This window comes from Coturnix japonica, chromosome 20 (genome assembly GCF_001577835.2).
Source record: "Coturnix japonica isolate 7356 chromosome 20, Coturnix japonica 2.1, whole genome shotgun sequence".
Lineage (NCBI taxonomy): Eukaryota > Metazoa > Chordata > Aves > Galliformes > Phasianidae > Coturnix > Coturnix japonica.
This window is the reverse complement of record NC_029535.1, coordinates 5,757,600-5,778,338: the sequence shown is the minus strand read 5'-3', so window position 1 is coordinate 5,778,338 and position 20,739 is coordinate 5,757,600. Positions and strand designations below refer to the sequence as shown.

At 44.3% G+C, this 20,739-nt stretch overlaps 1 protein-coding gene across 1 annotated transcript in view; it reads left to right on the top strand.

The window, feature by feature from the left end:
• Positions 1-20,739, top strand: part of KCNB1 (potassium voltage-gated channel subfamily B member 1) — a 106,314-nt gene that overhangs the window by 74,328 nt on the left and 11,247 nt on the right. The window lies entirely within an intron of this gene.

The window sequence follows — 20,739 nt, the reverse complement described above, 5'->3', positions numbered from 1 at the left end:
CAACGACATCCTGAGAGCTGCCAAAATATCACAGGGAGCAGCTGGCAAAAATGTTTCAACCTCCCGGTGCCCTTAATACACCGTAAACAAATCTGCTTCAGTTAAACCACATGCAAGGTGACGAGGAGTCTCACTTTCAGATTGATGGGGGTTAGTGGTTATTATTGCCATTACAAAACATAAGAAATGTAAAGCACTTTAGGAACAAAAGTCATTGGGAAGGAAATACTTTAAGCCTTCTCAGGTTGTTGCTAATGTTTCCAAAAGACCCAGAGCTTTTCTGGAATCCTGTGGAAAAAAAGAAAAATAAAGTCAGAAAATGGCTTTCTTTTCCATTTTTGGCCAATCCAACCAATAAGAGACTGCATGTGCCACCAGTGCCTTTGTTACTGAGCAGGGCTGCTCTACGAGAGGAATGAAATATTCATGCCTTTTGGCTGGGGACTTTATTAAGGTTTCAGGTGCCTATATTCTGCCATCCACTCCATTTAAGTAATAATAGCTGAAGCCCAGCTCTTTTCTCAAAAATTAACAGCTCGCTGTGAATATGAGAATCTGGATGCTCAGCAAAAGGATGATGCTGCTCCCAGCTCCCAGATCAGCCCCTGAGGTCAGCACTGGTTCTCTCACTCACAGGATTGAAATCCCAGTGTATCCCAGCGTGGAGGTGGCTGAATTCCAGTTGGGAGTAAAGCAATCCAAAGGCAAGGACATATGGCCTTGCCAGCACCAGGGAAACTGTCTGGCTCAGAGCTGCTATGAAGTCACCATGAGTTATGATTATGGGACCCTGACATCTTACACTGAATTATTTTGCAGTGTTGCTTTCTGTAAGTTCCTGTTGCACAAGCACTGAAGACATACAAGTCACAGAGGTCTGTGCTGATGTGCATGTGGAAAGCACTTTCATGCACCCCTGCTCATTACCAGGGCACTAAGGTTAGCAGTGCAAACCTCTCTCCTCTGTTCCTCACTCTTTTGACTTTTACATTTCCATTTGCTAGTGCACTCAGCAGACATTTCCAAAACCCAAACATGTGTCAACTCCTCCTCTTTCTCTCTTTTTTCTGCCCTGGTATGTCTATTTCCTGAAAGCTCCCAGATGCGCTGTGTAGAGATATTCAGTTCTGCCCCAGGCCAGGATTTCTTTTGCTCATTTCAGCTGATGCCTTGTCAGTTCCACAATCCCATTTCTTAACTATTTAGCCCTTTGCCCATGTAACACAGGAAACTGGAATGCACAGCCTGGCAAGACTGGGCAGCCAGGTATGACACGACTGGGTCCAGGCTCTCTGGAGCCAGGTCTGAGAGCTGTTGGCTTCACCACGAGGCATGAGCAAGGATGAGTTTTAGATCCTTTGCTGCCCCTGTGGAGCTGGCCCTCGGCTGCTCCGCTGCACCTCTTTAATTCAAGTGGTGACTCATGGCCTGGAACTATTAGGTGGATGGCATATGCAGTTAGTGAGTGGTGGTTTTCAGTGCTCATTTTGCTTATTATATTATATTTTGATTTATAATTATATACACAGAGCATTCCTCTCCTTGGCTCTGTGTGTCCTTGCCAAAATTAAAAAGTACAGTTAGCAAAACTAAAGCCAGCAGATGCACAGAGCTTTCAGTCAGAAACAACCAGCCGGGGCTGACACTTTTTCCCACCAGTTCTTCCTACAATTTCTTTTCTTCTTGCACTTTTCTTCTCAAGGATCTCAGGATGAGGAGAGCCACTCTGAGCCCCCTAACAGTGATGCAGGGAGCAATGGAGCAGACCAAACTCATTCTCCAAATCAGGAGTCTTGCAGATTCATTTACTTTGCACTCTTGGGAGTTTTAGTGCTGGGAGAATTGTGCTCACCCAAGAACCACTGCTCTCTCCATTACTGGGGCGATGGCTGCCAGGTTCTGCTGGGAGAGACAAAGTCAGTAACTCAGGAGCTGTGTTTGCAGTCATCTGTTAAGGAGCCAGCTCTGAGGGCTTTGCTGGAAAGGGCCATGCAGCCAACACCAACAAATCATCCGCTAAAAAGTCCTCTGTGGGATTTTTAGACAAGGTGAGGTAATATTTACCGATTTGCCTCTACAATGTATGAGTGACAGCTGGCAGGTTGGCGTCCAAAGAGCCGGTCGCAGGGTTCTTAAAGCTGCCAGCAAAGAAAGCACCATTTCATAATTATTTCAGGCTTCCCTTGGAGATCAAAGAGCAACGCTGACACAGGGCTGGTAGGGAATTGTCTAGATTTAGTGCAAGGCAAGAAGAGGCTAACACTGCAATTACTGCTGGAAATGACTGATGGGGGAACACCTATGGAGCCAGGAGCTGATTAAGGATAAAAATGCTTTGCTTTTTCCTGTGTGTGAAGCAGAAAGGAGACACAGGATGGCTGTGGCTGTGGCAGTGGGCATTCATTGGGACGCTGCAGGAGGGTCCAATGCGGTGTTGTGGAGAACACCAGCAGGTCTGTCCCAGTGCGATGCCACTCTTTGGCACTGGGGCTGATGGGAAGGATGCTAATTCAAGTGGAAACTGGAAATTTCACAGAAATTCCTGCATCTCCTTGAAAAAAAATAAAAATGCAACTTACTGCAGGTCTGGGCAGCAGCCACACTCAGTCCTAGGGAGAGTTTGGCTTTTTCTGAGATGAATTTCACAGAACTGCAGAACTGTAGTGGTTGGATGGGACCTCTAGTGATCATCAAGTCCTAGTTTTGCTTAATATGTATGTTTTTAATATGTATGTTTACAGTTGTGATCTTTGTGTGCTGATGAAGCTTTCAGAAGGCAACTTGTTTTTCCTGAAAGCAGTGAAGCTGTCAGTACTGAAATCCAAGAAAGAACAGTACTTATGGCTCCAGAACTATCCAATTCCTGGAGATCCATCTTTGCTTGCTTTGAAAACAGATACTGCCTTTGTTATGATATGATTGCTTAAGTTTTTGACCATATAACAACCAAGAGAAGGACATAAGAGGATTTTAATAATGTTTTCTGGTGCCCAATGTGGAGGATATCATTTCTACTTTGGTTAGTTTCCTGATAATTGAACTCTTCAGCAGGTAAACATTTTTCTGGTGCAAACTGCTGGAACAGAAGGTGATCTCTCTATGTGTGTGTCATGGTTTTGTAATGTTGCTGTCAATATGAAATGATAGACACATGATGCAGTAGCAACTCCCAAGCTCACTCCATTGTACAGACCCCTCTCCTGACACCAGGACAATACTTCCCAGTCACTTCCTTCAACATCTTCTCAACGTTTTGGATACAGAGATGCCCAGCTCTAGCAGTTGGACCACACTCATCATCCTGTTCCTTGTCCTGAGCCCCAGCCCCATGGACACGGCTATTTTCCTGCTGGTGTCAACATAAATCAATCAGATTCCTTTTAAGCTACCTACAACTTTTGACAGCTACAGTGATGTAAATAAAGCATCTAATGCTGATGCTAATATTAATTCTCATGACCCAGTTGTGCTTCACTAATAGCATCTGGGTTACCAGCCAGGCAAGACAAGAACACAAAATACTTAGTCTGTCTCAGTCTGTTACACCAAAAAAAGCAAGTGTCTGAAGATATTAATTTCTACAGCTAAGCCTCCAAGGTGCCCTGCACTGGGAAAAGGAAGGGGAAAGGTCTCAGGAATCTGTGTTCAGTGAGGGTTATGGGTTCAGCCCTGCTGGACACACAATGGCTGGCACTGGCACTGCAATGTCCTGAGGGTTTTAGAGCACTATTTGTGATATTATAAGCACCAGAAAGACTCCTTTCTGGTCATAGGATAATCATCCCTGACTGCTGTGTGTATGCTCTTGCACGTCCCTTTGGCTTTGTGCAGGAATTTGGTTTTCTCTGGAGAGATTCAAAGACTATCTAGCTTGAATTGTGTGAAGAAGTAATAAATGCAAAACATGAATGTGTGCATCTAGGAGCATGCAGCTGAAATGAAGTGGCCAGGGCACCCAAATCTGTCCCCCCACCTGTCACACAGCTGGACAATGCTGGTCAGTTCTTGGATCTGTTTGGGAGTTCAGAAACTTGGTGCTGATGCACAGCACAGACATACTGGGGCTGCTGCAACCCAGCTCATTATTACTTGCTTTTGCTTCTTTAAAGCTTTGCACAGGCCCCCCACAACAGCCAGGCTGATCGCTTCCACTTTTATTTATCCTCGCCACAGGGAAGCACAGCTGAGCAATGAAAATACAGAAGTGGGTGAGCGAGTGCTCTTCAGCCTCAGTACAGCTATTTACCAGTGCAGAGTTATTGCCACGTGTATGTGTGCAGGGATTTGGGCTCATGGTGATAAAGAATTAATGGGACAACACTTCCTACAAAGGACTTGCCTTGAATTTCCCAAGAACGAGCTGAGTAGAGGCAGGGATGCAGTGCTGAGTGTGTGTATGGTGCAGGTGTGCTGCCTGTGTTTGCTGCGATAACCGTGTGGTTACAGAGGCAGAACTGTGCTTCTCACAGCAGGTTTGGAGGCTTAATTAAGCTTCTAGTGTTCTGTAAAGTTCATTTCACTGTTCGGTGGAGGACGGTTTAGGATAAGCATAATAGGATTACCACTGCTATATACAGCCACGTAAGCCAGGAAGTCCTCATAATGGGCCTTTACCCTGTAGGAAAATCTTTTCAGAGGATGCTTTTTATAAATGGCGTGCTTACACACGCTATGGCTGTTTGGGGAAGGTAGTACTGGCCCAGGTACTCTGCAATGACAGACTTCAGAACACAGAGCGCATCCAGGTTTGCTGTCACTAATACTGCTGATTGTGTACTTGCTGTCCTGTGGAATGTCCCTTTCTTTTTGCCCTGCTGTTGATCCTGGGGCCATGGTGAATATCTCTGGCTGGGGCTGAGGAAGGTGATGACCGAATCCTGGGGGGATTATGAGATTCACTGCATCTCAAGTAGGGCTGTGTTCACCTGGGAATGGCTGATTCATCAGCAGAATCCCATAGGAGCAGAAGAGGAGGCTCACAGCAGACAGCAGAAATGTGAGATGCCCTGAGCTCCAATTGGGCTCAGCATGATGTTTTAGGACTACGCTGCCCCAGACGAGGGAGGCAGAGCTCAGCAATGAACGGGTCCCATTCAGCTGCTCCTAGACAGGCCAAGCAGTTTTCCTTATCTTTGCCCTTCCTTCATAGCAGCAGGTAAATCATAGATAAAGCCATCAGTGGTTATACACACATGCAGACACTTAGGAGCTATTCTTAATCTTTCGAAATCCCTCAGTATACCTTATGTATACAGTTTGTAGCTTGTAGATTTAGCATGATAGATTGATCCCGCACACTATCCCAATGCAAAATGACATTAATAACTAAATTCTTACATTTTTAGTGCTGGCTAAGCTACTGCAAAGCACTGAACTGTGTAAATCCATTCAGGGCACAGTGGCAGTGCAGTCAGAGCAAGTTGTCTGGTTGTAGCTGATGTTATTACTTGGATTATATAAAGTCCAAGTTCTACAGCAGCCACGGGAAAGTTTCACCAGTAATTGCTATTTGAGCGTACGCTATATGCAATCAGCTGGAATTAGTGGTTTTAATTTTCACAGCTACTCCAAAATGGGGAAAATGCTTTAGAACTGAATGGCTCTTGCAGATTGGCTGCTATGGCAGTTTGAAGCAGGTAGCTCTTTGGTTGCACTGTCAGGAATTTCCAACTGGTTCCTCCAGTAAGAGCAGGCAGGTAGAAACCCAGTTTGCCCTTTACCCAGACCATGGTGCTGTTGGGCACTGAGCCCTTCAGTCCTCTCTCCTCGTGGGGACGGATGCTGGCTATGCCAGCAAAGTCCTGGCAAACTCATCACACTGGTGCTGGCACAGCATCAGAGATCAGAGTGCTTGTGCACAGACATTCTGCATCTCTCATGGCCATGCTGGGTCTGCACTACCAATAATGGAGCTTTCAATGAGTCTTCTGCGCTTCTCCCTTTTGCCTTCAGAGGAAAAAATGTTTCCACTGCGTAAACCGAGCTGTGGCCAACCACGGCTATTGTTTTGTCTACGTTTTTATGTCCCTTTCAATATACACATCAGCTCTGCCATGTTCTGTCTGTTAAAAAACACTTGGCTTTACACATTACCTCATTAGGCTTACTGTCTACCCAGCATTTTTTCCATCCTTCATGCTCCTCACTCCTTTTACATCACTGCGATTAAACCATTTGTTTGGGCCATTAGCAGCGGAGCTCAGTGGTTTTATACTCTGATGGAGTGAGAAAGGGCCAAGGAGGGGAATGTGCTGCCTTTAAGTCACAAACCAGGGGTGTCAGAGCAGAGCAGCACAAGGAGTGCACATTCTGCAGTGCCGCTGTCACAAAGCAACACAGCAGAGCGTGGCTCTGTGTCAAGAAACACTGAGCAGAGCAGTTTCTGTGTTTATTTTCTGGAAGAGCTTGAACCAGGAGAAGGAGCCTCTGAAGCTGTTGGCTCCTCTGAAGCTGATTCCCTCAAAAACACACAGCTCCAGCAGCACAGCTCACAGCAGGATGTGCATCAGCACAAGGGGTTCACCACTGCCCTCCCAGCTGAAATTTTCCAACTGATTCCTCTGTTGCCACTGGGGCTGCCATAATGAAAGCCCTGTCAACTTCCAGCAGCTGCCTTCACACGCTGTGATTTTCCTGGGGGTATAATTTAACCCAAAGCTCTTGCCCGGCAGCACATTATTTTACAGAGTTACTTAAATCCATGTTTAAATATTTCCAAATTACAGCTTGGCCCCCAAAAAATCTTTTCTCAAACTAGGGTCTCCTTTTTAAATATAGGCATTGAAAGTTGACTCGTAAATTATCTGATACCTGTTGGGTGCAGGGCCTTTAGGGGGCAATTAAAGTGCGCTAAGAGGCAGGTGTCTGTAAGACTGCAGTCTGTGCTGTGCCAGCAGGCAGTTAATTGGTGCTGGAATGAGAGACTGCGAGGGAGGGGATATGCACTATGTCAGGCTCTCTTCCCGTGATGCTGTGGGCATGTTGGAGCCAGGTTGGTTCATAGCCTGGACAGTCGCATCTGCTGTGGGGCTATTTTGCAGCAAGCAAAGCCAGGTGGTCCTGTGCAGATGGAGGCAAAGGGAAGGCTTGTCAGCTCTGTGCATGTACATAGAGACATCATGCAGTGTAATACAGGGTCTGCTTTGGAGGGAGAGTTATAGGTTTCATAGAGGATGGACAGCCATGATGGCTGGGATGTGCACAGAGGCTCCTGCACACTCTCCCCTCTGCCTGGGGCCACCTCCAGGCTGTGCAAACTCCCAGCCTTGTGGCTGGAGCTCCATGCAGGTGCTTAGCACTGGGATATACCTTGAGAGCCCACAAAGCCCTGCACTGCAGGAGGGAAATCCCTGTGACATTGCACCTGACTCGGAGCAGAGGGAAGCAGCCCATGCACTGAGCCACTGTGCCACCTGGAGACCGTCCACACGGTGCTCACACAGCCATTCCTCTGCCAAAAAAAGAACACTATAATTGACTACTTTTCTTGAGAATAATAAAAAAGAGAAACAGCAACAAAGCCAAGAACAGTGAGACGGTAACAGCAAGAGTCTGGTTTAAATCCCCCAAAATAACAGCAGCCAGAGCCTGATTTTGAACCAGCAGACAATGTGCTGCAAACACAGAGTACTGCTGATTATCTTTTTTTTTTTTTTCTTCAACAGATTCTCTTTTAGCAGTAATCTGTGATTTCTCTTTGAGTATTTCACATTTCTTCTGCATTTTGCACCATCTTCGCACAGGGAAATGGGCTGACGGTGTTCTCTGTGAGCAGAGAATTTGGAGAAACACAGAGCCTGACCTGGATTCCTCAGGGCATCCAAACCTGTTCAAATGATTTTTCAGTGCAGTGGTGCCATGTGGGGGCCCTTCACCATGCCCCCAACTCTAGGCCCAGCAAAACCCTCCTGGTGCAGCCCTCCTGCAGGCATGGCACTGTTCTTGTTGATAGTAATGTTCAAGAGCTGTTTATTTGAGGGGTTTGAGAGGTAAACTGTCAGCATTTTGGTGCTTCCCCACAAAGCAGTGAAATAACCCACAAGTGTGTGTTTTCATTGCCTTTGTTGCTAACTAGAGCCTGTGTTAACTTAGTGGTTTAACTGGATTTTGGAGCAAAACCTATAAGTGTAGATGGGATGGGATTTGATTAAGGCATGTTTAAATAGGATGTCTCTCCTTCCTACACAGCCCCCAGTATAGCCAGGCTGCTGCTACTTACCAAGTGTTTGTGATTTTTTATTTGGTTTCCAATAGCATCATGTCTTACATGCAGGTCTAATGCAGTCTGAGTTGCTCTTTGTGTTTTCAAGAGCAGGTTTTCAGACAGAATACTCCAATTCTATCATCTGCTTTGGCAGCCAACTTGTCCCCAAGGCTGAACTGAAAGTTTTTCATGATCTGGTATTAAGAGCAGGGTGGGATGACACAGGGGTGGCTTCCCAGGTGAGCAGCATCTTTTACTGCTTTGATGCTTCAGTGTCTTTTGAGCAGACAGTCATAATCCTGGAAAGGGAGATGGTAAATTCTGGCTGCACAGTGTGTGTGGCACCTATGTCTTCTGTGGGAGTAGAGACTGACCTGCCTGGGCTTACTGTAGTAGCTTCCAGCTGGGAGCCTGCCTGGCACATCTGCAGTGGCACAGGATGAGTCCATACAGAGAAAGCATTATGCAAAAGTACAAAGCATAAGAGGAAATTAGCTAACAGTGACAAACCTGAGCCACATCCTCAGCCAAGCATAGCTGCAGCAGTAGTGATTTTGAGTCCATTTTTTCCCTCCTTTATATCTGCCTTGAAACAGTTTGCACGGTCTGGGCATCTGCTCCTTGCCCTGCTGGGCTCATGGTTAGTCCCCCATCCCCCTACCATGAGGTGCTCATTCATAAAATCATAGAACCACGAAGTTTGGAAAAGACCTCTAAGATCATCAAGTCCAACCATCAACCCATAACCACCATGTTCACTAAGCCATGTCACTCAGTGCCACATCCTTTTCATGAACATCTCCAGGGATGCTGACTCCACCACCTCCCTGAGCAGCCCATTCCAATACTCGATGACTCTCTCTGAGAAAAAAATGTCCCTAACATCCAACCTGATATCCATTGATCTGGTTGGATTGCTCCTGCCCAGGAAGTGCTGGCACCTCACCTCGAAGTTTTGAAGTTCATGGGACCTTGCCAGAACAATTCTGTAGAGAACAAGATAACTCCCTGGAATAGTACAAGGAGAAAGAAACAGGGTATTAAATTAAGAAAGTAATTGGTTTTGTTTGGCACTTTTACCCCTTCAGCTTCTTCTCCATGTTTACACAGCTGTGCAGAGTGGAACTGAACAAGGCACAGATCAGAGTTCACCACTTAATTTTTTTCTGCTGTGCTTTGGATAGATGCTCACTGACAGCTACAGCTTGGGAATTTCTAATACAAGGGAAGTACTTCCCACAGTGCCCGTACCAGAATGGTTTTCATGCAAATTACAGAACTGTATCTTGCTCCAGATGCGTTAATCCATAGCAAGAGCTGAGACCAGAATGGAACTGCTGCATTTCTATGGAACCCAAGTTTTCCATGCATGCTGGAACTGAGGTGTGCTGTCAGAGTCCACAGCTCTGCCCCAAGCCTAACTGAGTATTGCTCAGAAATGCTCCCAGTCAACTGCATTCTCAAACCTGACTGGTTTGGTTCCAGCTTATTTCCACTTTCCACTGAAATAATCGCATCATCTCTGGTCATTGGGTGTTATTTTAAAAGTGTGTGTCTGAAATGATCCAATAAGCTTTACAAAGGTGCACTTTGTGAAATGGGGTGAGCTTTAGAAGCTCTCAAGGTCAAACCCAGAACAGCCTAATGACTCCGGGACTCGGATCTGACCTCCAGCAGCAGCAATGAGCCAGGAGAACATGAGCAGTTCAGGAACCAGAAAATGAGGCTTTTGAAGCCAATAATACCTTCTGGCAGTGAGCAATCAATTGACAGAAAAATGAGAGAGAAGGAGAAAAAAAAAATAAATGAAAAGAAAGACCATTCAGCCAGGCTGCAGGAAGGGCAGTGCCATAAAGCAGAACTATCTCATAAATAGAACAGCACCTTTCTTCCTTCCTTCCCTTCCCAGGGGACAGTGGCCATAGGAACAGACACGCTCTGTGCCCTCTGAAGGGGATGCAGGGGAGAGCAGATTGACCCTACCTGCAGCAGGTTAATTGGGACACACAGCTCCAGCACAGCTGCTGGTAAGGTGTTTTTTTCTCTCTAAGAAGCAAAGGAAAACAATAAGCCAATATTAGCTTCCCTGATGAGCCTGGCTGTTGGGGCTGCCTTGGGGGTTGCCGTCTTCACATCATGCAGAGAGACTCAGCTGCAGGGGACTTTCACTCACATCTGTTCTGTGCCCAATTCCATCCATTTAAAGGTTACTCCTAGATCCCTTTGTTATTCCTGTAAACATGTATACCTGGTGTTCTGAGACTTTTTTTTTTCTTCCTTTGGTATTTTGTCATTTTTAGATGGCTCTCAGCATAAGGTTTGTCTTTCCCACCCCGCAGTGGGTCTGTCCCTGTACTGGGTTTTGTTCACTTATCATTTCCAAATGCATTCTTAGAAGCATGCTGGGATCTCTTTCAGACCTTTTGCTGTTGGAGATTCTTGGCATTGTGTGCTGTAGCCATCAAGAGGCCAAACAGCAGAACAGAAATACTGCCATTTCTGCAGACGTCACACTCCCAGGAGTGTCTCTTACAGACCACAGCTCATGCTGTCCATGGGGTAATTCCCCCATCAGCAGCTGGCTGCATTGTTCTGATGATCTGTGTGAGCAACATGGGTGCCTTGTTCAGGACCCAAGTAGTGTCTGAGCTTCCCTGTAGGCAAGCAAGCACATGTGGAAAGAGTTAAGCATTGCCCTTAGAAGGTGGCTCTTACCAGTTTGTCTGGGTGGAAGAGCAGAGTGCTGAAGTGTCTGCCAGAGCTCGTTAGGGATAATGCAACCTGATCAGAAACAGAGCTTTATCCAGCGGCTCAGCGAGCCCACGGGGCAGCTCGTGGCTGACCTTGCACTGGATTGCAGGGCTCCTTTGCAGGCATCGCAGTCCTGCTCCCACCCACCTGCATTCTTCCTAAGGAAAGTTACTGGTGAAGGAAGGGACGGATGCCTCTTCTGCAGGCAGTGCCCAGTCGTGTAATGGGCCATATGTAAAGAGGGCTAAGTTGTTTTCTGCTGGCCAAGCACAGCCTTAATGATAGCATCTGAACCCCACTAGATCTTTGTCACAGCAGTGAGTGGGGAGTTTTAGCCGAGCAGAGCCATGGTCTGAGATGGAAACAGCAGCCCAAGCCCCAGGACTGCTCAACTGAACTTCAGTGACTTCTCAGAACAGGGAAACAAAGAGACCTGGCCTCCATACACACACAGTATGTGTTTTGCAAAACCCAAAGCTGTCGTGCTCACAGCCTGTTCGATGTGCAAGATAAAGGCACTGCATGCTTGACCGAAAGCCCTGTGTTTCCCAGGACATCAAAATGGAGCATTTCCCTGATATGACAAGTTCTATCTTTGGCAAACACAACTCGGGCTCCTTAATGCACCATGTTGGCTGTGTTTGTTGAGCAAACAGTTACTAGGAGGCCTCAGCAGCATTAAAAAAAGAAAAAAAAAGTGATGTTGGTATTATTCATGGATGGAGGTGGGGAGAAGAAGGAAAAACAGTGCTGATGTAGCCAACAAGTTCAAGTAAGGTTCAACTTTGCTATTCCAAAATCTGCTGCTATGATAATGAGACAGTCAAATCAGCTCAAATTAAGAGCTCAGGGAGGCTCAGCCTCTCAAAGAAGTACATTCGTGACAAGATTAATTTCTGCCAGCCAGTGTATAGTGTAGTATCATCCTATATTAACATAGAAACCCTGAACAAAAACAGGCAATTGAGATTGTACTAAAACCCTTTGAAGTGCATCCCTTCATTTTCAGTGCTGGTCTTTGCTGTTCTGCACGTTGATAAAAATCTGGTGCACCACCTGGCACTGCTCATCAGCCATGTACAGCAAATCTTACCTCTCCTTCTCACCCCTCTTCTCTGTTCGATAAACTTTCACTGAAATACAGCATGTTTTCAGTGCTGCTTTTTTCAGTTTTCAGTGAATTTATTAGTATAAAGGGCTAAATATCAATTAAACAGTCATTAAAACAAACAAACAAACAAACAAAGATCCCCAGGGGATAGTATGAAAACAAACAGTGCTCTCTGACAAAAAGGATAAGGTGGCTCTTTGTTCTTATTTTTCTTATTTTTCTTTCTTTTCATCTCTACTTTTTCTCCAGTTCTGTGAGCACTGGAAAAGGAGTAGTAAAGAAAAAATCTGTTTTTGTTGTGAAGTTGCTTCTTGGGTACCATGGCAGCAAGAATGGGGCTCAGGTGCCTGCCCTGCAGGTTGGGGACAAGACTGGCAGCATGGCAGTGGTAGGATGACCTCGGACGGTTGTGCTGAGGAGAAGAGAGAAGGAACAGACTGCAGTGTGTGATGTGCCCTGCTCTGCTAGGTTGACCGTGCAGTGTTTATTGATGGTATGCTGTTATGCAGCAGCATAGGAAAGGCCATCGTAAGAGATGCTGAAAATATCAGGAAGCTCAGGGCTGTCCAGAGTGGAAGGTGCTTTTTTCTTCTGGCTTTGGAAGAGCTTACTGTGCAGTTACTATCATGCTCATTGCTCCCAGAAGTCAGCAAACATGGAAACAGGGGGAGTTCCCAGGCTGCCAGCAGACACTTCAAAGAGCTTTTTCTGAGCTCAAAAGTGAGTTAAAAAGAAAAAGGAAAAAAGAATATATCTTGACACTTCAGTTTTGTTTCCTGTATTTTTAGCTCAAATGCATCAAAACTGTCGTATTGAGCTGAGATCAAACTCTTGTTGAAACGTCGATGTATAGCTGCTGCCTTTTCTTTTGCATTCAAACAGATTCTGTATCTACTGTCTCTGTTTACTACTTGCTGAGGTCTCATATTGATATGAATGATTAATTGCTGAGGATTCATTTTTAGCTGCTTTGGTTTGTCTACAGTTGTTGCTATTTATTAAATATGTGATATCTAATCAAGTGTTTAGTGCTTGAAAAGGGAAGAACCATCTGTGCTTGAGACTGAGAACACAAAGTGAATGGAGTGTTTTGAAAGGCTGCAGTCAGAGAAAAGCCCTGGGAATGCTGGGAGGGGGATCCATGTGTGCCTGTTGACCCCCACATAGGAGCCCTGATGTCTGCAAACAGAGCATGGACGGGAGAAAGTGCAGAGAAATTGACAGGGAAAGCAGGAGTTTTATCAGTATAGAAGGGGCTAAGAACTAGGGAGGTACTGAGAGCTTGGAGAGAACCCTACAATGACATTTATCATCTGCATCATCTGCAGCTTTTGTATGTTTCTATTGCAAAAAAGGGGACACATATTCAACTTCTTTGCAGGAACTTTGCAGAGTTATCATCTGTAATCCTTTGTGTGAGCACAAAGCTTACTCACCAAGGCAATAGATGCAAGCAAAGCTCCTCTTACATCAGGCTGTAAGCGTGTGGGCAGTTGCGTGGGGCTGTGCAGTCCAGGCAAGGGCTGCAGCCTGATGCAGGAGGATTTGTCTCACTAAAGATGTAAATCTTTGCCAGCCCGGAAGGCAGAAGTTCCTCAGCTCGAGTCTTGTGCCCTTGTTCTAAGTTTGAATGGGAAAAAACTCTGAAATGTGATGGAGAAATCTCCCATGCACTGTAGGAGGAGCCTAGTTTTGTGATTTAGCTTCACAAACAGCTGAACAAGTGCAATGAGGGGAAACTGAAAAGTGCATGGACTCATGGGCTGAGATAGGGACAGCTGAAGAGAAGAGAAAGAAGGGGAAGAGAGGAGAGGAGAGGAGAGGAGAGGAGAGGAGAGGAGAGGAGAGGCGAGGAGAGGAGAGGAGAGGAGAGGAGAGGAGAGGAGAGGAGAGGAGAGGAGAGGAGAGGAGAGAAAAAATAGCAAGAAAAAGATGTACAAAGGAAGTGATGAACAAACCACCTGCTGACTGATGGCAGCAAGCAGCAAGTACCTCCACCCTGTGTTAGTGTCAAACATTCTCAATGGGTTGAGGATATTTCCACTCTCTATCTGTAGGGATTTACTGCTCCTGAAGGTTTCCGTGTCCATGTCATTAGCACAGCTGATGCTTGTAACAGATTTATGCTTCTCCTAATGCATTTCTGGAGAAATTGTTGATCAGGTCACATTTTTTTAATGCAGACAAAACATGAGCACTGTTCTAATTTCCTTGCTATGTGACAACCCAGTGTGGTATCAATGACGAGGTGTATCTCCCTGCAGCAAAACTAATTATGCCTTTTGGTGAGAAAGTGGCAGTGGAACTTGTTTAGTCTTCCAAAAGATTCCACACTGTAATATGCAGGACTAATGTGCCTTGGATTCAAAAAGAATTAATATCAATTATTTTCATGCATATTCATGAGAGGAAGGCTGGTTTAGCAATCAAGCTAATAGTTTTTGCTAAATTACATTTAGTTGATTTCATGCTATATCTTGGCACATTCCTGATTCAATTTAACCATTAAATAAAACCTCCCACATCTACAGCAGTGAACCCCAACACTTAAAGCTCAGCAGCCCCTGAAGACAGTGTCTGAGGCTGAGCAGATTCTCGGGATGCTGAGAGTTACTCATGAGCATTTTCCCTTCCTGATGCAGAGCTGAACCACAAAAGGACCTGAATTCCCAGGCATTCAGTGCTGCTGAGTGCTAAGGAATTGGCTTTCTTTGTCTTTCTGCATTCAAACCATTGGTTACTGAATTCAAGTGAGAAAGCGGGAGTGAGGGAGGTACCTGATAGAGGAGCACAAAGCTTCAAAGATGGTTCTATCTGGATGGAGGTCTAGAATCTGACTGATAGATGTGGCACTGAGTGACGTCGTTAGTAGGCATGGTGGTAATGGGTTAGTGGTTGGACTAGATGATCTGAGTGATCTTTTCCAACCTTAATGTTCTGTGATAACAGCTAATGCCTTGCCATAATGCCTGCAAAACCCATGGAAATAAAAGGCTGCTGTAACACCGAGTCAAGTGCAGGTCACCTACACAGGACACATGTGTTGCTTCTAGTTGAAATGGAATTGTATTTTGAGGTTTAGTGCTCTGCTATGTCAGTCTTAGGATCACAGAAGGCATTAGGATAAAAAAAAAGCAGAGATAGAAAAGAAAGTGACCTGGATGTTGGAAGCAAAGGTAAATAAAATCAGAAGAAGAGAATTAGAAAATGAAGTACAAGTTATGAGAAAAGAGAATGAAACAAATTACTGTTCTGAATAAATACGCCCTGGAAAAATACAGGGTTTCCTATAGAGGAAACCAATATGGTTTCCCAATATGGTTTCCTGGTTTCCTGTAGAGTGTTTAAGAGCAGGTGGGATTCTCTGTGCATTGTGCATGAGGTTTTCACTACAGCCTGCTCTTTAGTTGCCTTTCACGGACCTAAACCTGGGGGGAAAGGGGGGAAATTTGACCTTCTGTGTGTTTGTTTTGTTTTCTGACTTTCCCCAGCAGCAGAAATAGGACAGGTGCTTCCCTCTCCTCCTTTCTCAAGCACTATTACTGTACTGATGTCTGAAGGCAGCAAATGCCTTTGAAGTTTGCCTTTTCAGTATTTTCCTTCATTTATCATTTTCTTCTCCTGTGCACCATTTGCATCTGGGCTTTGCTCAGAAAGAAGACTGACACCATTTATCATTTAATGGGGCTTGATAGCTCTCTGACAACTAAACATGTTCTTAGCAGCATTAAGGAATTTACAGGCAGTCATGCCTGAAGGCTACTTCTCTGCCTACTTCAGCTTAGTCAGCAGCAGTTGCAGCAGCAGCTCTGGATGCCTGCATGTAAGCAAAGCACTGGCATATAATCAGCAGAAGTACTGTATCCCATTTTAGGCCAAGTAGACTAAGTCTCCCAGTAGATACAATTACTGCAGCTATAGCTGAAATGATTTTGGTTTTATAGATTTTAATCTGTGCAGTAATGTTTACAGAGGAGCAAAGGCATTTGAACTCTCCCAAACTCTGCATACAGTGACAGGGAGCACTGCAGGAGTGTGGGCTGATGGTGCAGGGTCCTACCCCTCCCAAGGACAGAGCTTGTGCTGCAAATGAATCTCAAGATGGAGATGTGGCACATCAAGTACAATTTCTAAGCACAGGTTTCTATTCCCCAGAAATCAGTGGGACTTAGAGATTTGGCTAAGGGCTGTGCAGATTCAAGGTCTTAATTTGCATCTTAACATCCTTCTATGTACACACAAAAGAATAGACTGAAAGATGTGTGTATCTTCCTTGCCGCTTTATCCTCATCTCCTTGTCACAATCCTAGAAGAAAACGTTACCATTCTTAATGGCTTCAGTGCTTTCTAGATAAAAATATCCTGCAAGCCCTATGGTCAGAATCACGGTATCAAAAGTGAGAATTTTCTGCAGAGTTTCAGAATAAATACGCATTTTCTAGTGAAGAGGTGTTTCCCAAAGCAAGTCCCTGTTAATAAACACCTGCTATGAGCAGGTGATGTTCCCCTGTGCTCCACAGAGTGGGCAGGAGATTAAGGAACTCTCCATCTGTTTCTGTGGGGTATGGCTCAAAATACATTGTGCTTTGTGTCTCAGGGCCTGGGGAAACATGGGCTGGCATTTGAGTGGCAGGAGGGAGCTGGGCAGTCTGACTCCAAGTATATTGTTTGCTTGGGGAAATGGGAAGGCTGCAGGAAAAATCCCTTAGTAAATGGAGCATATGAATGAAACCTGGTCCTGATGCCAAGTTTATTCTGCATGTCCTCATGGAGCTAAAAAAGTGCATTAGACTAAACCATTATTGAACTTCTTGATTACATAACAATTTCCTCATCGTATTTCCAAGAATATTGAATCTATCTATATTCAAACACCCTCCTACTCTCTCCCACACACCGCCCCTTCTCCTTTCTATATCAGCTTCATTACTGAGGATGAAGACAGAAAAAGTATAGGGCATGTTGCCATGAGCAGATAGAGCTCAGATGCTTACATTGGGATTTTAGAGCCATCTACGGGATTTGGACAGCCTATTCTCATTAATTTTAATGGCTTTGAGAATCTCCAGTCTTACACTTTGACCTTAGTTAGGGTTCTTAGCAGTGCAAAGACCAGATAATCAAGCAATACATATTACCGAACCTAACACTGCCTGAAACTTATCCCACCTGTGGGATAGCACTCACAGTTTTGCTGCCTACCAAATTCTGCTACTTACTGACACAATCAGCTTACACATCTCATTTGCATGTGTATGTACAATCATGCTAATCACTTCCAGGAAAGTGCTTTAAATTCATTGAAAAGCTTGCCCTACCTGCCCTTGGGTTATTCAGCTTCCACAAAGAAATCATACCAGCAATCCACATTCCCTCAGTAAAAGTCTTTGCAGAAGGGTCTATTTGATGGAGAACTATTTTCTGGAATCCTGCCTATATATACTGAGTCGTGCACTGCAAGGCGGTGCTGTCTTTAAGAGCCAGTCCAACACCCTCTGTGAGCCACAGAGTAAAATACCTGATGCGGAAATTCACCATTTATGGTGTGCTGCAGTTGGTGAAATGTAAGAGCAAATAGAGAAAAGGAACTTACACAGCTTATTTCATGCAACCTGTTAGAAGAAGTTGTCCTGGGAACATGGCATCAGAAGCATGTGGCTCAAAAGTGAACCTGGAATTGCAAAGGAAGGAGGGAATGATGGGGATTGCATGGAAGGGCTGCTCACCACGCTGAGCATACCTAGAGTGTGAGGAATTGGATCAGGCTGCCCAACAAGGTGGTGGAGTCACCACCCCTAGAGGTGTTTGAGAAAAGGGTAGATGTTGCACTGAGAGGTATTGTTTAGTGGGCATTGTGGATATGTGTCTGAAGTGGTCATGAGTTGGTGGTTGAACTAGATGATCTTATTGGTCTTTCCAACCATAATGATTCTATGATTCTATGATGAACACTCTTGGTAGTGTGTCTTTCCTTCCACTTTCTGTGTCTCATTAGAGGCAGTGGAAAATACCAAAGCTGCAGTGCCAGAGAGTCAGTATGGCTCTGATAGGAAGTCCTATGAGACAGACAGTCATTTCTATAATCTGAAATACAGGATTATGAATGTATTGGCATAGAGCATTGTGCCACTGAATGCACTGCTAATGCTCAGCAGCAACAGCAACTGGATCCGGTTTGCTGCAGATAGCTGCTCCTCCGGTGGGTATTTGGGCGGTGTACACTACAAGACATGCCTTAGAGAAGGATCCTCTAAACGCCTTCTGGAGAAATTTATCTTCTGTTGTTTTGGTATTTTCCAACTGAAAAGTGCTCTGAATTCTCGAGGACAGTCAACCCACATTAGGAAGTTTTTCTTAGCCTGACAGCCTTCTAAAGATGTATGATTGCAGCAGATCAACAAAGGGGAAAATCTGTATCTTTGGCATACAGGTGACATCTCGCTGCAACTTGCTGGAGAGATGATAAATGTCTCTGTCTGTTTATTGCTTCGCTCCTTGGCTAGATCTGCTAGACTAAAAACAAATTCTACCCTCAGATCTCCTAGTTTTCAAATTTATGTTCATCTGGCATTGCCTTGATCTTCAAAGCAGAAAAGTATATCAAAAGAAACGAGGTTTGACACCAATTACTGCTTCTGGATGGCATCTACTGAATAAAGATGGAGTGTTAATATTTACACTGAAAGCGAAGCAGATAAAACACACTAGGCACCTCTAAGTCTACAAATAAGCTCCTCTGTGCACAAAGCCCTATTGAAAACATCCCAAACACCTTCAGAAATCCCAAGTTGTAAACAAAGAAATCACTGCAGAATACTGAAAGAGCCTTCTAGGAAAGCAAATGTGGCTCTCTGCTTCTGGGGAAACTTTCTGGTCTTTAGGACATGATCTTTCAAACTAATCTGCAGAAATAATTGTCTGCATTTCTCCTCACTTCAGCATAAAGTCCCGTATCAAAATATCTCCTCCAGTTTCAGCTCACTTTTCACCTTTTCTTTCAGCCAAATAAAAGCAGAATCCATGACTAAGCTTAAATGGTTTCTTCTTCTGATTGCTCATAAGCCAGATTGTATTTCTGCTGACCTCTTTCTAACACTCAATTAACAGAAATGTAGAGATTTATTTTGAAGTTGTTTCCTATCAGTAGGTTGTCTTCAGTGAATACATTTTTATACTCCTAGCACCAAACTTTCTTATAAACAATTTGTTTTAAAAAGAAAGGGAATCTTCCCAGCATTTCTCCTAATAAGAATTAAGTAACTAAAAGTAATGATATTCTAAAATTCCCAGCATTGCAGAAGGCATTTACACCATTCACTTTTTTTCATTTAATCCAATTTAAGCAATGAAAACAGGCTGTTTAATGGAACTAATATTTGTTTCTAGTCAGATTTCATTCTTCAGATTAAATTATTAGGTCTGCAGTGTCATGGTCAAATCAAAGTTACATTTTCAGTGATTTAAATGCAGGTGTTTTTGTTACATTGATTAGGAAGGGATTTTTAACCTGCAAGTAGATTTTTGAACACTTTTAGAAGTCGAACTGTCAACACTGGAAGTCTTACTTTAAATTTGGATTTTTTGAAGGTGTGTGAGCTGACTTTTCTGAAAAAACAGTAGCTGAATTTAATTCAAGGGGAATTTAATTCAAGTAAAGCTTCCAACCTTTGCAGAACACTTCTGTCTTTCAGCTTTGGAGAAGAGTTGAGGCTCTTCCAGAGACAACCAAGGTGGTTTTAATCCATATTGCATCTGTGTGTTTCTTGTACTGTAGCAAGGCTTGTACCGCTGTAGGGACTATGCATTCAAAAGTCTGATAGCTCCTGACCGTTAGAATATCTGTGCAAGATTTGTCTGAAGAGAAATCCTGCAAGAATTTCTTTCTGTAGAGCCCCAGGTGGTTGTTGTGGATATTCTGGTGTTGTGAAGCTTGCTGAGAGACACTGCTGTGAGGAAAGCTACTATCTAGTTATACGGGCAAGGAGGGACAAGGGCTCAGAGCATGTCAGATTTGCAATTCATGATGCAGAACTCCTGTCATACATCTTATAATTAACTGCTTCATATTGTGTATTTAGTCATCACACACATATTTTGCAATTGATTTTATGCTTCTTTTCTATCTCAAGCGGAAGAAAAGCAAGCATAAGGGACCAGCTTACACTGCCATGAATGCATAAAACATTAGTCACATATACGTGTGTTTTGAAATCATTTCTGTATTTTGGCAGTAACCTAAGAAACTAGATATATTCCTACCCAATTAACAAGCTAGAGAAAGAACCCACTAGTAGAAAAAAAGCATTCCTCAAATTGTCTGTCAGCTCTAAAACCTCCCTCAAATGACTTTAAAAGAAAATGTAATTAGGGAAACTGGAAAGAACGGAATTAAAACAGATATGGAAGGACAGTCTGCCTACAGCATCTGAACGCTGCAAACATGCTAATCTAGCATTTCATGTTTTCCAGTTCTGCATAAAGTCAGTGGCCCAGCAGCTGAGCATGTGTATGTGATTTTTTCAGAGAGGTTTCTCACCACAAACCCTTCTCTTCTCTGCACTCTTGATCTCAATACCTGGTTTCTATTTGGGGCAGAGCTCTCTGCTGGCTGGGTTTGCTCTCTTCCCTTGTGGTGAGGAGTTGTGATGGCCATTTGGTCATGCACAGAAAAGCT